This window comes from Phymastichus coffea, unplaced genomic scaffold, assembly GCF_024137745.1.
Source record: "Phymastichus coffea isolate CEN01 unplaced genomic scaffold, Cenicafe_Pcof_1.1 PCOF00022, whole genome shotgun sequence".
Classification (NCBI taxonomy): Eukaryota; Metazoa; Arthropoda; class Insecta; order Hymenoptera; family Eulophidae; genus Phymastichus; species Phymastichus coffea.
In genome coordinates, this window is record NW_026706833.1 from 2,839,248 (window position 1) to 2,858,044 (window position 18,797).

At 41.2% G+C, this 18,797-nt stretch overlaps 1 protein-coding gene across 7 annotated transcripts in view; it reads right to left on the reverse strand.

Annotated features, from left to right (window-relative positions):
• The window catches only part of LOC131675470 (AP-3 complex subunit mu-1), a 391,927-nt gene that overhangs the window by 118,012 nt on the left and 255,118 nt on the right, over window positions 1-18,797 (reverse strand). The window lies entirely within an intron of this gene.

Below are 18,797 nucleotides of genomic sequence, written 5' to 3' on the forward strand. Positions count from 1 at the left end.
AAATAGTGTAGGCAACGATCCCATATGTACGACTTACTTTTGCGAGATGACAATTGTCGATATATTAATCGAGATAAATCTTTTATCCAAACATAGTGCAGTTTATAAGGTATACTGAGACGTTCCATTTGCTCTTCGTTCACATCGGCATTAACATCGCTATAACAATTATACACTAGAAGAAGATTCACGTGCTTTTCTTTTTTTTTTCATCAGTCAAACGTTGCGGCAAAACCTCGTAGGACACATTATTCAAATTTAAAAACTACACATTCACTGAAACGTCGTTTTGTTTTTTAAATTTCTCGACTTCTTTCGGGTGTACCGGAAATGATAGATTTTTGAAATTATATTTATCTTCATGAGTACGACGAATATGAAAACCATCCGTTGTTATTGTTGCTTGTTTGAATTTGAACACGAGAAAATCTGGAAATCAGCCAAAGTTCAAGCACAGGATTTCTCTACTCACCAATTATCTACCGTAAGACCAATACTTTGCACTAACAACAATCAAGGCAATCGGTGAGGCCGACTGAGGGACTAGATCATGACCTCTGTTGGACCGGCTTACGCTGCTGTTTGCACGACGCTATCGATACCTGGAGAAAGAGCTACTATATGGAGAATCCCTTCTGTCTCGAGATACTGCCGGATATCGTCAGCACTTCCCGAATCGTCGATAGGGGGCTCAGAATTCTTTTCGTATGCTTTCCGAAATACAGGTAGCAGGTTTCCGTCCGCATCCAGATCAAAATCTCACCGTAAATTCGAACAGTACGCAGGCTCAGAGTCTCCTTTGCATAGTCTTGTTCTACCACCGCACGGCTTTTTGACCCCCAGATGGCAATGTTGGCAAGGTTCTGTTATGTTGTATGTTTAAATGTTGTAGGTATTGTTAGGGGAGTGTATCGTGAGCTGGACCGGTATTAAAGTGGTTACCTTACTTAGACTGTCGAGTCGGGGAGGTAAACTTCATCGGGACGAAACGAGGTTGCAGACCCTCGTTTGACTGTTATTTCCGTATCAGCCACTCGGCACGTGTTGTAAGATGGACAGCAAACGATGGTACTTTAGACGAGATTACTGGCGAAAACGTATCCCTTGCTTATAGCACTACCAGCATAATGTGCATGGTCCTGTCGCTTGATCCCAACACGGCCTCAGCCAACGCGGCATTGGAGTTTATTGCCGACGCAGCGCTTTGCTAGACCCCGCCAGTAAGAAAAGTGACTTACTCTATGACTGAGAGGTCCATAGCGGGCACATACGCAATGACGTAGCTGCCAATGGCATTTTTAGTCACCTCCGTTCTCAAGATTGCTGTCTTCCTCTCACTAATCTCTTGTTCTTCCAGCTTAGAGAGCAGAGTTGTCAGATCTCGTTTTCCAGCAACATTGATAGGAATCCACCTGTAATTGGAAACAATGAGTACTACTCCCGGTGCTTCACAACTTGGCCAAACACAGCTACAGGCTAGTTCCCTTCATCATGTTATTCAAACGTAAGCAGTAACCTTACAACATACAGCTTCTAAGTTATACATCTAAACAAAAATTATTACCTTGAAGTTATGCACCGTTTGTGAGAAGCAATACGAAAACAACGTCCGGAATTGTAGAAAAACAATTCATGTATTTTGCATCACGATAATGCACCTGCTCACTAATCTTTACTTGTGTCAAACTTTTTGGCGAAAAACAAAACCACAATTATGCTTCAGGCACCATATTCACCGGATATGGCCCCTATAACTTCTTCCTGTTCCCAAAACTCAAGAAACCCATGAAAGGATGGAGGTTTGGAACGACTGAGGAGATAAAAAAAAATCGCTTGAAGAACTCAAGGCTATACCAGAAAGTGCTTACTAGAAGTGCTTCGAGGATTGGAAAAAACGTTGGCACAAGTGTATTATATATGAGGGGATTACGTTGAAGGGGACAACATAAATATTGATGAATAAATAAATATTTTTTCATAAAAATAAAAATTCACCTTACTTTTTGAACACACATCGTATATTGACTTCAAGGAGTTTGTCAGAAAGTGCCAAGTATGCCAAAGATGCAAGGCCAAACAGCAGCTCCCACGCGGGATGATAAAATACCGAGCTATGTTAACGCCACGGCAGATAGTAGCTGGCAACATCACCGGCCCATTTCCTCGCAGTCCTCGCGGACACGAATATGTACTAGTTTTCATCAATTCGTTAAGTTGATGAGTAGAATGAGTTCCTATATGTAGCGCAAATGGCAAGAAGATTGTGAAAGAACTCAGAAAACGAATGATCATGCGCTTTGGAGCGCCTAAAATCTTCCTGTCCGATAACGGCACTGAGTTATCACCAGACTGTAAACAATTATCCGAGAGAGCAAGGGCAGAGCCGGATGTTTACACCGACTTACACATTTCAGGCCAACCCGACGGTAAGTGTTAATCTTAAGCTGAAGACGATGATCACGTCATATCTTCGATGGAATTACAAAGAATGGGATCGATTCTTACCCAAGTTCGTGTTTACTCTGAATATCGCTATCCATAGCTCTACGGGAACTAGCCCCGTTATGCTTAACTACGGCAGGCAGCCGGAATCTTCTAAAACCCTTCGAAGGGAGAAGGATGAGCTCGCGACCAAAGAGGAGGACCTGTGTAGATTGAGGCAATGGGACGAACACATGCGAAACAATTGTTTCGCTCTACAAGAGCCCTAAGAGATCGCCTCAAATGAATCGTTTCGCCAAGCAAGGTACTTCAGAGCTAAACGAAGGGCATCAGAATTCAGGGAAAGGGATTAGGTGTGGAAAAGGTATCGAGTCCTGTCCAGCGCGGTTCTAGGCATAGCTCAGAGTTAACTTCTACCGCCTTGCCAACCAACAAAAAGAAATTGAGAAATTGGTATACGCCAAAGACCTCAAACCATATTATAGTCTTAATGACACGCCAGTGGAAGATATTGACGCAACTCAAATGCCCCAGGATGGCACTACCCCGACCACCGATGGAGCAGAGGTGATGAGCGACCGACCTCTAGCGAACGAATATTGCCCAGCGAGGTTAATCGCGTCGAGAGCGCAAAGAACACGTTTCTTAAAAGTCTCGTCAGAAATTTGTAACGACCGCGCTGCTTCCGCACTGATCCGCCCGAGAAAGTTCCATTTGACGAACCGAACGAAACTCTAAAGACACACGGTAAGGTAATAACTCCGACTCCGGCGATTGGAGTTGTGAGTCGTTCACGCCGGTGACCACGCAAAAATGTGCAAACTGTCCAAGGAGGAGCATACCCACATGATTCGCCATGTTCACCACCATTCGTTTCGAAGAAAAGGAGGGGGCGACCCCCGAAAATACCAATCACCACTGCATGACGCCCTACGATCGGAGGCCCTGAGAGACTGACGAAAAGGACTCCTAACGACGAAGGCCCTGAACAGCCGAGAAGGCGCTTATCTTCGATATTTATCGTCAAAGTTCATTTATTGATGTTTAGGAATATTGCAGGATGAAGATTACGATCGAGCAATTCGAACAAGCGGCGGCCGCCTTGATCAATTTAGATCTGGATCCTGTCGTTGACAGAGTGGTCCACACAGTCCTGCATCTTGTGAGTGAAGCTCATAAGAAGGAGGAGTAGGAACGGGCATGAGACCACAGGGGCTCGTCAACAATGCGAATCGACGAGATTGGAGACGAAGTGACACAGACCCTGTCTTCATCTGTCGGAATGTCCCCTTGAGGAGGATATGGCAATACCAGGGCCGCCCACGGGGGTGATTCCAACTCGCGCACCAACCCGCACGATGTCCACTCAAATGAACGACGAAGCCTTCAACGCGACTCGGCGTCCGGAGTTTTTCCGCGATCCACCTATTCAAGACAGGCATCGATCATAGCTGGAAATTACCCGAGGTTTACAAGAGGTAGAGATCGGCTAGACTACCCTCAGTCCTCTCCAACGCGCCGTGCACCAGGCATTTGACGTGGTTGAGGCTCAAGGACACCCCTCAGACGACTTCAACTACTGGTCCGGGTTGATCACACGCAGATGACGATATGCTGCGGCGCTCAAGAGCCTGCAACAACAACAACGTCAGGCCCTCGAAGGCCCAACCCAAGACGAACCCCGGGGAGCGACGACACAGGAGCCAACGCCCACGGTGGCTGGTGTTGCCAAACCAAAGCCCCGGGGGATTAAACCTCACGGTGAACTTCAGCGGCACAAACAGAAACCAGGTCACGGGCCCGATCCACATCAATGTTGTGATGGGCCAGTCAACGGAATGACCGCCCGTACCCCCATTGTAGTCAGCACCTAACCATCGGGGTAAGTTGACACTAACGCCACGAGAGAGGGAAGTACCAAACGAAACTATGTCACGGGCATAATAGGAAGGATGTAACATCTGCCATTACCCCGGAGTAGCCCGTACTACGAGATGCCCCCCGTTCTACACCACCCGTAGATAGCGGTGGAGAGGCTGGGAGGCTAGAGGCTGCCCTAGCCTTGACGAAGAGGGTTCAGAGGAAGCGGTCGGACTACCAGCCCTGAGGGCATCTACCCTCGAGGGCAGAGCCCTCACGTTACTAGGCTAAGACGATAAAATCTAATCCCAAAATGCAAAATGGCTTTTCATTGTGTCTCCACAAATTCTGTCTAGGTACAAGAACGCGAACGGACGGATCATCTCGAATCCCTACTGGTCCGGACTGAAAGGGAACTGTAACGGAGAACGTTATATTCGCGCTCTCACCTCGTCAGGACAACTGCCCGCGAGGGGCAGCACCTGCCGGACACGAATTGAGGGCACGTTCTGCGTGGGAAGAGTGAGATAAAGATGTTTTCTGAGTGGAAAGAGCGAAAAGAGCAGAGTCTAGCATAGATACTCGCGGCGGACGGGTGTGGCCCTTGTAGAGTACAAACGTTTCGTTCCATATAAAAGTGTGCAGCTATTTTGTGAGGGACTATAGCTGAGAGAAGAAAAGGGCATTCTGAGAAGACACGCACAAAGAATACGGCGGACGCCGAATAACACCGGCAACTTTTCCAGAGAGACCGGAATACGAGCGAGGTTAATCTGAGCGTCGGCGTAGATAAGAGCCGTAGTAATAAGGTGAGCCTGCCAGCTTCACGTTATTAGTTTCGCGTGTATAGATGAAGTCGCCGGTGATCTCACGTGAGAACGCGAGCCGATATAGGCGATCGCGCGTATTACATAGCGAAAGTGAATAAGCATAAGTCATGTGCGGATAAGATGACGGCGTCTATATACGCCACGTGTAGTAAATCACGGAAGCAGCGCAGGCCTAAAATTTGTACGCGGACAATGCATGATAAAGAACACCTTAGAGACAAGTAAATTATGTATGCAATAAAACCATTGACCGACCCGTTAGTAGAATCCCTTTCCCTTATCGGTGCGTTCATGTCGACAAAATGACCTCGTGCTTTTTCGCCCGTTTCTAGCTAGCCGGAATCACATTCCATCCCAAATACCTCCGAGCGAAGCTGAGCCTACCGAACAAAGTAACGAGTGTGGCTACGCCCGAGGTAAGGTAGCAGCGGAAGGATTACCGCAGAAAAGGTGCTCCAGATTGCCCGTGCGGGCAATCTTCTAAAACATCATCGAACACCGTTGAAGTCTACACCATTGTGTGGCACAGCGGTAACGTTCGCGTAGCTCGCACTCATTTGCGCATATACAAACGCAAACCCGCAACCCATGCCCGGCATAGCACACACATTAAATATAAACTCTGTTACAATATATCTGGTTCGTTTATATAAACTGATGTTATTAAATTGAGGTTACATTTTCTACTGCGCTCATTATCACTGTAAATATTATGAACAATAATGATACTCTATGAATAAATACTGTAAACATATTAATTTTTTGTACCATGCGCATTTTATAATTGATATTTTCTAACAAATCTCGCAGACAAGATGTTCTGATATTTCAAAGCAATATTCAACAAGATTGTCGAACAAATTAGGTTTTCCATTCAAGTATCCACTTTTGTATCAAGCATACATGAACACGTTTTTAAGACTTCAGTGCTGTTCACCTACTTTTACTCACCCATGAGCAAAATTCGTTACATATTAAAGTTTTTTATCTTTGATTTAAATTATCATACAGAAAAAGGCGGGTGCGCGATTGAAAGTTCTTTCCAAGAGATTTCAAATAGTGTAAATGCCAAATGGAATACAATTTGTTATCTAATTTTTGTAAGCGATAGTTAGTGATTGAAAATTAAAAAATTTTTGATCCATCTTTAACCCTTCCTCGATTCTCGCAATAATTGCAGAAAAATTAAAAAAAAAAAACCATTTCATAGCTCATTCCAAGCTCTATCTAAATTACTAGTCCAAAAGCTATTTTCCTCAAATCCAATGTATGTATGAGCATTTTCTTCGGAAATGATACTTTCTTTTAACTTTTCAGATCTCCGAGAAATCAAATAATGGAAAAAAAGCTAGAAAGAAAAATGCTTTTTTTTATGTAGACTATGTTGGATTTTTTCAGATTTTTCTTTAAAAAAACATATAACGTAATGTCTCTACTCTCATCAAATCATGTATAACTTCTTAAATATTTACGTACATGTAATCATTAGCATATTTAAAACAAATTCAGCCAAAATATATTCCATGAAAGCAGACTTATTATCGTTATTATATTTGAGCCTCTTCCTCGAGATCACAATGTAGTGCCCCCACTCCATGCCAATGATACCACAATTTTTTAAAGTATAAAATGCTGCTGTGTGTGTCCGTCCGCGTATCCGCTTACGGCGCTGCCATAGCGCGACCGCGGCTGCGCGCGGCACCGCAATCGAGTCTCATTCTTCCATTTTGTGCCGGTGTTACCACATCCCCAAAATCAGTGCGAATTTTTACAACTGCATCATGGGCCGGAAAAGACGCCGTTATTCATCTTCAGATGACGAAAGCCAGGACGAAATCAGGAGGAAACTCAAACGTCTCGAGAAAAGATTGGAAAAGGCGGAAAATCGCAAACGACGTGAGTACACTAATCCTTTTTCTCCATCTTTTTCTTTTTGTTACAGCGCTATTGCAGCGCGAGTCATCTCATTGTCTCAATTGAGACATCCAAACGCAAATTAGTTAGGCTATCTTGCATCGATGTAAAAAATTGTCTTTTACATAGCTCAAAGGTTCGGCCAGCGAGCAAATAAAAGGTATTTAGCACTGTGCGTCTCGAATCAAGCGTGAGTTCGGCTCACGCTTAAAAGCCAAGGGCCGTTTCGTACGACAGATGCCATTATACCAAGCAACTCTAGCTCGGCCTGAGTTTCAGCGTTTCAGCAGTCAAGGACTGCAGATAAACCTAACCTGAAAAATCCCCTATTGAAGGGCAGGACCTGGTGAGGCCTTTTTTTATTGTGCAGGCTATCCATCGCATTCTTCAAGCTCAACGACCAGTAGCAGAGACAGGTCGCCATCATTGTCACCTCAACATAACAGGCGAGCAAAGCGCTCGAGAGACCGAGCTAGGACGAGAGACGACAGAGGCAAGTCGTGTTCCAGGAATCGTGCTGACAAGTCACCACGTGGAAAACGCAGGAGCGCAAAATCTCACTCACGTGAAAGAGCGCTTAAATCAGGCTCACGAGAACGAGAACATAAGCCTCCTAACGCCAAGGGCAGAAGTGAAAGATCATGCTCGATAGACTCAATACAATCAAATTGGCAAGATCGCTCTCCTTCTCAATCAGAGTCAGAAGTGCTCAAGCAGAAAGACGCAAATGGATCTGTTGCCGCTAAAATGCTCGACTCAGCCAAACAAACAGAGTCGACACCAGACAGCGACATCTTACCCGCTGATGGTAAAGCAGAGCTCAACAAAGAATTGGACGCGGAAGTATTAGAGGTTATTGGCAAAAGACTGAAACCGGATAAGATCCGCCCATCGTCGTTGCATTCTGACATCGAAGTAAGATGGAAGGAGATTTATAAAAGTGGTCTACCAAAGAAGGAACGCGACGAGTACTTCGACAAGTACGCGCATGCAGATAACTGCAAATTTATAAAAGTACCAAAATTAAATCCCGAAATTAAAGCGTCTCTTCAAGCGCCAATCGTTGACAGAGACAACCGCTTAATTTTGAAGCAGGAGAAAGTTTCAGTATGTTTGGCAGCGCTAGGTTCGCTTTTATCAGTACTTCTAAACAAAGAAGAAATAGACCGATTAAAATTTATCAATGTTCTAAGTGATAGCTGTAGAATTTTAGTTGATTTGCAAAGAGACGAAGCTCTAACTATAAAATCTCTGATTCTCGCAAAAATCAATGCAACAGTCAGAGAGGCCTTAAAGGAGACTACTATCGATGAATGGCTGTTTGGAAACTGCCTGGAAGATAAACTCAAAGCTGCAAAGATGTTGGAGCGGTCGAAGAAGGACTTGACAATCTCCAAAACATCAAAGTCTCGCTCAAAAAACCCGAGAGGCCCGCCCCGACAGTCGTACCCAAACGGGTCACGCGATCAACATCAATCCAGGTCTGGGAGCGGGCAGCACAACAGGATACGCCACTCATCGCAGCGCCAGACGTCGCAGAGCCAGAGTCATCGAGGAGATAAAGGCCGCTCACGCCAGAAGTCGCCACAAACAAAAGACAGTTAAACACCGTAAGTATTGTAGCAGCGCGACTGAAACTTTTTGCGAATCGTTGGCAGGACATCACAACAGATTCTGTCATATTAAATTGGATAAAAAATTTTGAAATACCTTTTCTCAAACCGGTTTATCAAAAAGTCATCCATCAAACAACTAATTGGTCAAATAACGAAATTAAATTATTAAAAGACCAAATTGACATACTATTGGCAAAAGGAACAATTGTCGTATGTAAACACACTAGAGGTGAATTTATTTCCCCAATCTTCTTAACGCCAAAGCCTGATGGATCAAGCCGATTAATTCTAAATTTGAAAAAATTGAATGAATTTATAAAAGCTCCTCATTTTAAATTAGAAGACATAAGAACGGCTAAGAGTTTGATGTCAAAAGGATGCTATTTTGCCACATTAGATCTTAAAGATGCTTACTATCTAGTTCCAATTGCCAAAAAACATCGAAAATATTTAAGATTTAGTTTCTTAAAAATATTATACGAATTCGTAGTTCTACCGTTTGGGCTCAACTGCGCACCATATGTTTTCACAAAAATAATGAAACCAGTGATCGCTTATCTAAGAGAATTAGGCTATCTTTCAGTAGTTTACCTTGATGACTGGTTATTGATTGGCAGAGACTACGCTGAGTGCTCGCAAAATCTGAAAGCAACTATGGAATTATTCGAATCACTAGGCTTTGTTATAAATTATGAAAAGAGCCATTTAATTCCATCCTCAGACTGTAAATTCTTAGGTCTTGAGTTAGACTCAAAAAATATGCTCGTAAAATTACCTCAGGACAAACAGACGCATACTAAGCAGTTAGTAGAAAAATTTTCAAAATTGAAAAGTTGCAAAATTAGAGATTTCGCTTCCTTAATAGGAACTTTGGGTTTTTGCTGTCAAGCTTCTACCTACGGATGGACATATGTCAAGGATCTGGAAATCGAAAAAGATAGAGCACTAGTGAATAATAATAATTCATACGACAAAATTATGTCACTGAAACCCAGTCTAACGGAGAGTTTCAAATGGTGGTCAGATAATATTTTTAATACATGTAAACCCATTCGCGACTCAAATTTTGTCACGGAAATTTTTTCGGACGCCTCAAATACAGACTGGGGCGCACACTGTAAAGGAGAAAAAGCTTTCGGTTTTTCGAATACTGAAGAACGCACACATCATATTAATTATCTCGAGCTACTCGCAGCCTTCTTTGGATTACAATGCTTTGCCAAAAATCTACAAAGTTGTAATATTTTACTCCGTATTGACAATACTACTGCCATAACATACGTTAATCGAATGGGCGGTACTCAAAGTAAAAAATTACATTTAATGACAAAATCTATTTGGAAATGGTGTGAGGCACGCAACATTTGGATTTTCGCGTCTTACATCAGCTCTAAAGATAATTTTATAGCTGATTTTGAATCTAGGCGCTTAGAAGCAGAAACTGAATATGAGTTGTCAAACGATGCATTTCAAATTATTTGTAAAAAATTTGGCACACCAGAAATCGATTTATTTGCAAGCAGAAATAATGCTAAATGCCGAAAGTACGTTTCTTGGAAAAAAGATCCAGGCTCGATAACTGTCGATGCTTTCACTCGAAATTGGAACTCTAAATACTTTTATGCATTTCCTCCCTTTGCCATTATTTTGAAGATTTTAAGAAAAATAAAACAAGAAAATTCCAGAGGAATTTTAGTAGTTCCCAAGTGGCCATCGCAGCCCTGGTACCCGCTTTTCATGGAAATGCTATCGGCAGAACCGTTGTTTATCAAACCTGAAATTTATCTTTTACGTTCTTCCAGGCGAAAACCTCACCCTCTATGGCAGCAGCTTACCCTGGTTGCAGGGAGTTTATCAGGATAGCATTCGCAACTAAAAATATGAATAAAAGCTCAATTGACTTAGCCATCGCATCAGTTACAGACTCGACCTTGAAACAGTACAACGCTCCTCTTAAGAAATGGTTCGAATTTTCCTACAATAATAAATTAGAACCCTTTACAATCAACATACCAAAAATTCAAGAATTTTTGACGGTAATGTTCCAAGAAGGAGCTGGTAGTGGAACCATCAACACGTACAGGTCTGCATTGAGCTTTATTCTTGGCACAACAATTGCCCGGGCATAAAAAGAATTTGTAAAGGATCCGCTAAGCTACGTCCTTCAAAGTCAAAATACTCATCCACGTGGGACCCTAAAATAGTGCTAAAATTGTTCACAGCATGGCCAAACAACAAAGAATTATCTTTAGAGGATTTATGTCACAAACTAACAACATTATTAGCCCTAGTAACTGCGCATAGAATGCAAACGCTTGCACTAATCAATATTGATTGCATCATTAATTCCAAAGAGAGAATTACAATCAATATAGAACAACCAATAAAAACTTCAAAGCCAGGAAGAGCTCAGCCTACTCTGAAATTGCCCTTCTTTGAGAAAAAGAAAATCTGTCCGGCACAGACGCTACTAGATTATTTAAAACGAACCAAAGAAATTAGAAGCAAAGGGAAAAGCCTATTCATTTCATATAAGAAGCCATATACAAAGGTAGGCGCAAGTACCTTGAGTAGATGGATAAAAATCATCCTAGACAAAAGCGGTATAGATACACAAACCTTCTCAGGCTATAGCACACGCCACGCGGCGACTTCCTCAGCCAAACGGGCGGGTATCAGTATTGATACAATAAGAGCGACAGCAGGTTGGACAAAAAACTCCAACACTTTTGCAAGGTTTTATGATTTACAAATAACCGAAAATGAGGAGAATTTTGCTAAAACAATACTTACCTTATAACATACTCAAATTGTAATCGCTTTATTTATATAATAAAATTCCTTGTAAAAAATTATTACCCAAAATAACATTTTTTGCGTGATGATTGTAAAAAATATTGCTGTAACTCTTCTGTAAACATCTACATTGTGATTTCGAGGAAGAGGCTCAAATATAATTGAACGATTAAACGAACTTACCAAGTGAAGTTCTATCGTAATTATATGAAGAGCCTCTTCCGAAGAGATCAGTCCCACCCAAGTAATTCAATTCCCCATTGGCTGGTAACCAGCTTCCCCTTGTTTATTACTCTTAGTTACAGCAAACTTTAAAAAATGAGACTCGATTGCGGTGCCGCGCGCAGCCGCGGTCGCGCTATGGCAGCGCCGTAAGCGGATACGCGGACGGGCACACACAGCAGCATTTTATACTTTAAAAAATTGTGGTATCATTGGCATGGAGTGGGGGCACTACATTGTGATCTCTTCGGAAGAGGCTCTTTATATAATTACGATAGAACTTCACTTGGTAAGTTCGTTTAATCGTTCAATTTTTAATACTTCGGTCGTGCTTTTGTAATCATATATGTGGCATTTTCCTTATTTAATCGATGTAAGAAATAGTGTAGTCACAGCAATCTATTTCGTAAATACTACTCTTGTCAAATTGGTTAAACGGTTCTATATTAACTTTGTATTTTTGTCTCAGAATTTCTACCGATAACCAGAATGGGTAAATCTAGATCCGTTCGCACAAACTATTTATAAAAGATAGCTTTGGAAGGTATTAACGCTACCAATGCTAAATAATATACCGGATATGTACTGTAACGGACGCTTTGTATTCGAGCTGAGGCAATGAACTATCGGACGTTTGGATCATCTTCGGATAATTATTTCTATTCGAGAAACAGTATCCTTCTAAGATTATTGTCATTCCATTATATCCTCATGATTAACAAGTGTGGAGAGTGACCTTTTATTAATGTCCTGATGCTGTGTAGTCTATTTTTCTACGGTGAGGATAGCAATAATTGGTCATACGGCCCACTGTAATTAGTTATTGCTATTTTGGAGCAACTGCTAGTCGCTTTCTACTATTTACACAATCATTATCATCATATTCGCGTGCTTATGTAAAGATTAATTTTTTTTTATTTCGAGTAACAATAAATTGATGATACATGACTGAGTTCAAATTCTCTTTAAATGCAGGTTAAGAACAAATATAACGAAAATTTATTTGCTTTTGAAAGTAATATAATTTGAAGCGTTATAGTACGCTAATCATGCGTGAAACTAACGTTAAGGATGAAGATCGTCGTTAGTCGAAATCCAGTGACACTCACATGGTTAAATTTTCTTTATTTACAAAATGTTAAAAATTTACACATAAGTGTACCCGGTGACGTTTTTTTTAAATAGAAACCCTTATTTTGATTGCTCAATTAAAAAGTTAAATCTATTGTCTCATGGATTATTTTCATTTTTTCCAACATACAAGAAAATAGACTTTTTAATAAAATATACAGGGTGAGTCATTTTAATTTCCCCAGTCTAATAACTTTTGAAACAAGCAAATTACGCAAAATGTTTCAGACCAAAGTTGTAGGGGTTCAAGGGGGACATCTAGGGGTGACTTTGAAATTGACCTTGAGCTTGACCTTGACGGTTTTCTCAAGGTCATTTCTATTTTTTTAATGGAAATCCCTATTTCTGATCTCAGGATCAGAAAGAGCGGGAAATTTTACGTTCAAGTATCTATTTAGTTTTTTTTCATAAGAACATAAACAATATTTCAGTTTTTACTTAAGAAATTGAAGCCGCTTTCAAACATCAAAAGGTTTAACGAGCATCGAAGACCTTTGTCGTACTTCTATTCTCAATGTGAAGCAAAGGTCAAATTCTTGAAAATTCTCTTATTTCTGTTACATTTCGAGGCGAAGCTTTTATCGCATATGACCGTTGTTAAATAAACTTCCAAAGAATAAGGGACTGGCCATGTACTAACGATGCTGATGTTTAAGATCATAAACTTCCTATCTTTAGCACTACCCAGGAACAACGACGTGGACGTAATAGGATTATGTTCCCTCTGGGGTGCTTTATTAACGTGAGTCCCCTTGCCTCTCACGATTCGGGGTGCTTTATTAACGTGAATCCCCTTGCCTCTCACGATTTGGGGTGCTTTATTAATGTGAGTCCCCTTGCCTCTCACAATTCGTGATGAAACTAGAATAAACTTATTTCCTATCGGTTTTGCTCGAAATTATTACCATTTACGTCGATGCATTGCCTGAGCCTCTGTTCGAAGCTTTCAGTAGTGCGCAGTAAGATATCTCTAGAGATTTGTCTACATGCAACTCTAATCCTTTCTATCATATTCTCCCTTGTTGTGGGCGCTTCGGCGAACACAGTATTTTTTAAGTATCCCCAAAAGAAGAAATCTGGGGAAGTTAAGTCCGGTGATCGTGCAGGCCAAGCAACTGGACCACCTCTTCCAATCCACCTTTGTTGGAAATTTCTATTTAAAAACTCTCGTACAATTAAAGCGAAATGCGGTCCTGCACCATCCAGTTGTATCCACATTCGACGTCTAGTCTCAAGATCTACGTCTTCAAGTAAAAGTGGGAGATGATCCCTTAAAAGTTCTAAAATAGCATTGCCGTTGACGTTTTCTTCAAAAAAGAATGGCCCGATGAGATGACCATTAACTATTCCACACCATACATTTACACTCCAACGATGTTGATTATCGACTGGTCTGTACCAGTGAGGATTCTGATCAGACCAATAATGACTGTTGTGACGATTCAATTGGCCAGTACTATGAAACGTAGCTTCATCAGAAAAAAGGACATAATTAAAAAAATTCGGATCCTGCAAAATCATCTGTAGAGCCCACCGACAGAAATTTACTCTGTTTCTCATATCATTAGCGTTTAATGCTTGCGTTAAGGTAATATGATACGGATGATATCTATTACTTCTTAAAATTCTAATAACGGTTCTCTGAGGTATTCCTGTTTCTCTCTCTATTTGTCGGCTGCTGATATGAGGATTTAGGTGAACCAATCCTAAGACAACCAAAACCCTAGCATCTCTATCATCATACTCATGTCTTGGTCGACTTCTTCGTAGATGCCCTTGTCGAGCTCTTTCTTCAAGACGATGAATGGTACGGTGATCAGGATGGCGCCTTTGTGGGTATCGAATTCGATACAACCTTGACGCTTCACGGTAATTACCTCTACATTCTCCTAAAATCCAAATCATATCAACTATCTCTGTTTGGGTAAAATCAGCCATATTTAAAAGATTTTTTCAAAAAACCTCAATACAAATCAACAAAGGCAAAGATCATAGAAAGATGATACAAATTAAATATTACTGAAAACAGAGGCAATATTGTCCAAATTAGATTTCATATGATCGATGGCAATAAGAAAGGTCTCTTATTCAAATATGAAGAAATAATGATAGTGATACAATGAACACAAGCATGGTTAAAACAAAAGTAATATTTAAAGCTTTTTCAAAATTGAAATCACGACTGAACGTATTGCGATTACTTTCTAAACGACTTCCAAATGTAATAGATTCTTCATTGAACATGAAATTTATCCTTATGTATTTAACTTTTACTCTTATTTCTTTGCAGAACATCAGATTGATACTGAAATAGTTTCATTAATTTAATAGACTTGTAATAGCAAATTATTAGCAACAACTTCCAATATTTGAAATTTATTAATAATAATCATACAGTCCGGTGAAAAATAAAAAAGGATAGGGAACGGAAACAAGAATAGTCCCGTAAAATTTAAAAAAATTAAATTTAAAAAATTTAAAAATTTAAAAAATTTAAATCCTGTAAAATTTCCTGCTCTTTCCGATTCCGAGGTCAGAAATAAGGGTTCCCAATAAAAAAATAGACTTGACCTTGAGAAAGCCGTCAAGGTCAAGCTCAAGGTCAATTTCAAAGTCACCCCTAGACGTCCCCCTTGAACTCCTACAACTTTTTTCTGAGTCATTTTTTCGTATTTTGCTTACATTGTTCGATTCTTGTTCCAGGATAGTTTTGACCTTAGCATGACCTTAAGGGTTTATTTTGACCCATGTTAAAAGATGTTATCTGGATGTAAAATTTCCCGCTCTTTCCGATTCCGAGGTCAGAAATAGGGGTTCCCAATAAAAAAATAGACTTGACCTTGAGAAAGCCGTCAAGGTCAAGCTCAAGGTCAATTTCAAAGTCACCCCTAGATGTCCCCCTTGAACCCCTACAACTTTGGTCTGAAACATTTTTGCGTAATTTGCTTGTTTCAAAAGTTATTAGACTGGGGAAATTAAAATGACTCACCCTGTATAACACAGGCCGACAAAATCACGCTCAAATGGCAGATTTACCTTAAGCTAAAGTCATTGAATCACCAGCCTTCTGTCATATGGGTGTCGATTTTTTCGGTCCTATTAACATCAAGGAGAAGAAATTTAGAAATAAGTCAGTCATTAAGACTTATGCTTGTATTTTCGTGTGTATGGTTTCCAAAGCTGTACACATAGAACTCACTACGGATCTCTCCACTGAAAGTTTTCTGGCAGCTTTTCATCACTTCATTAGTCGTAGAGGTGTCCCTGAACATATCTACTCAGACAGTGGTACGAATTTTGTAGGAGCTGATCGAGAGCTCTGCAAAATCTATTAGCTTTTCACTAATAAGTCCTTTCAGCTAATTTGATTTTGGATTATAGTCAACGGAAGCTGGTGGTCCTTTCAGTTTTTTGCAAAGGATTACTCCGCTTGGTAGCGTGTACTACTTTCTATAATTTTTATTATTTTTCTTGTTTTCTTCAGATTGTCGGCAAGACAATCTAAATGAAGAGAGAATAATCTAGAATATAGATTTCGTTGTTCTTCTCAATACTGTTCACTTAAGGTTGATTTGTTCAATTCATATTACGAAAATGTTAATTTTTTATCAATAGCTTTAGTGTGTACGGTGGCCAATCATGCTATCCGCGCGCGTCCTAACAGCATGATCGTTTCCTCGAGCTAGAGGGCACAAGTACAATGGGATCAGGCCTATTCTGTTTGTATAGGCAAAGGGAAAGGCCCTTGGCGACCAAGTGACATTGCAGTCACCCCCGGCGGTTTTCATCTCGGGTCGTCCAGATAAACGACCTCAGGCCCTCGACTAATAACCTCTTTCACGGGCCGTCCCGACCGACCTTTGTGCCATACCTCGAGTTACCCAAGTCCCTAACATTAAAATTTCCCCAAAAAAAAAAAATTATTAATATATTCACCGATGAGATCCCGATACTCGCCTGCTGTTGTCGCTGTTGGAAAAACTATTAGTGCTGCTGTTGTTGCTGCTGTTGTTATTGCCGACTCTTCTTGATTTCTCCAACTAGCAGAGGCACTCGAGGGGGATGGAGAAACCTGCGCCGCTGTTCAGTCTCGAAGATTGCAATGAGGAGGGGGGGGGCGACGGTCCTTGACAGGACCTTCTGACGGCCTGCTACCGATTTTCACGGTCTCGTTCGACGCGATTCCCCGGCATGCGACCTTCCGCGTCAGCGACTCCTGCGGTGTCGGCGGCGGCGGGCCATAACGATCGTCGATATCGCGGCTAATTCTCAATCGCGAAGCTCTGCCAATGTTCTTATTTTCATCGTTCTGATGAACTAGCGCAGCTTCGGGTACAAATTCAGCTTTATAAGCTCAAGCTGCCTACATTCCGAGCTGTTTCGGTTCCAACTTGCTCATGCTGTATAAAAAGGCCATAAGATATTCGCTCAACGATTCACCTCCCCCTTCTCCTCGCCGTGAGTATGGCGGCGAAACGCCGCGTCATAAACTTCCTGGCGCGATTATCGCGGGCAAAATTGTATTCGAAACTCGTCGTCAAACTCGTGCAAGGTGCACCAGCTTGAACGGCGGTACGTCTCCCACCCTTCTTTCCAGCTATGCCATCGGTGACGCGAGCTCGCGTCTCCGACAACCCCGCGTTGACATACTACGTGCCCTCGGTAGGCGCGCGACGCACGTTTACCACCGCCCACACCGCCGCATTAATAGTGCCAACTCATGACGCGTGCTAATATAACGAAAATGCGCCAAACGCCCTGTCCTGCATAATTGCAATCATGCCATTGGTGTCATCCACGTCAATAATTCCTGGAACTGCATCTTTTGAATACGCTCCAATAGCTCTCTAATAGCGGGTATTTTCATCCGTATCCGTCGCCTAAAAGTTTCCGACCGCGATCGCGACTCAGTCGCTTTCATCCGTTGTTTCGGTGACCTTACCATCGGCATCTCAACACTCACTACTCGGCTCAATCAGGTAAACGACCCGAGATCTATTATTTACTCGAGCGGTTCAACGCGCCTAATTTGTATTTCTCCGCAGCGATGACTTTGGTGCGAACTAACTCGCAACTCAAGCAAGGTCTTAATACCTACTTGACACGAGTAAACAAGCACGTTCAACCGTCGTCCGATCGAATCAATAGTCACACAACAGCCAAGAGCAGAGATGCGAAAATCACTCAATACACGCAATATACATTTTAGTCAAAACACCAGGATCGGTCCGTTGCTGTGTACCTAACGTACTTTAATTTTGCTTCTGTTAATCATCTTGACGAAATTCCAGATCCAGAGATCAAACCTAGTATACCCGAAGGAATTTCATGCGCTGAATCTGAATCTAGTCTTAGAATTGATCCATTACCCCCAGTTTCTGAGATATCCTAACCTAAAAGTGCAAAAAGACCGTTTTTCGCTGTTTATGAATTTTTCTCACATCGCTAATTTCCATTTTACTCAAAAACTGGAAAGAGTATTCGAAAAGGCAACTTATCTACTTTAAAAAACACTACCAAATTTTTTCAATTAAAAATTTTAAAGCGGAGATATGGTTATTTGAAATAGAAAAAAATGTGTAGGAATCTTGGAGTTTGATTTGAAGGTTAGCCTGTCATGGGTGTAAGGAATCTAGGGTTCTTGGGGTTTGGGTTTAACCTTAACCTGTAGAAATGTAAAGAGTCAATATTATGTGTGACTTTGAATGTTTGCAATTCTTGTTTCATGCATGTTTTACGTTATTGGATAACTCAAGCAATTGGGGTTCGTAATTTGATGCCAAAGACATTTTGAAGTTATTAATTGTTCAAGATTGTTAGAGTTGTCTGAGTAGATTGCATTATTAACTGGAATTTGCAGATTATATATGAATTAGTAATCTATTTTTACACACCTGAGATCATTTTTCATGAAGCTTATAGTACCATTGAAAACTCAAATTTTCTTTATTTCAAAGAACGATATCGCCGCTTTAAAATTTTCAAA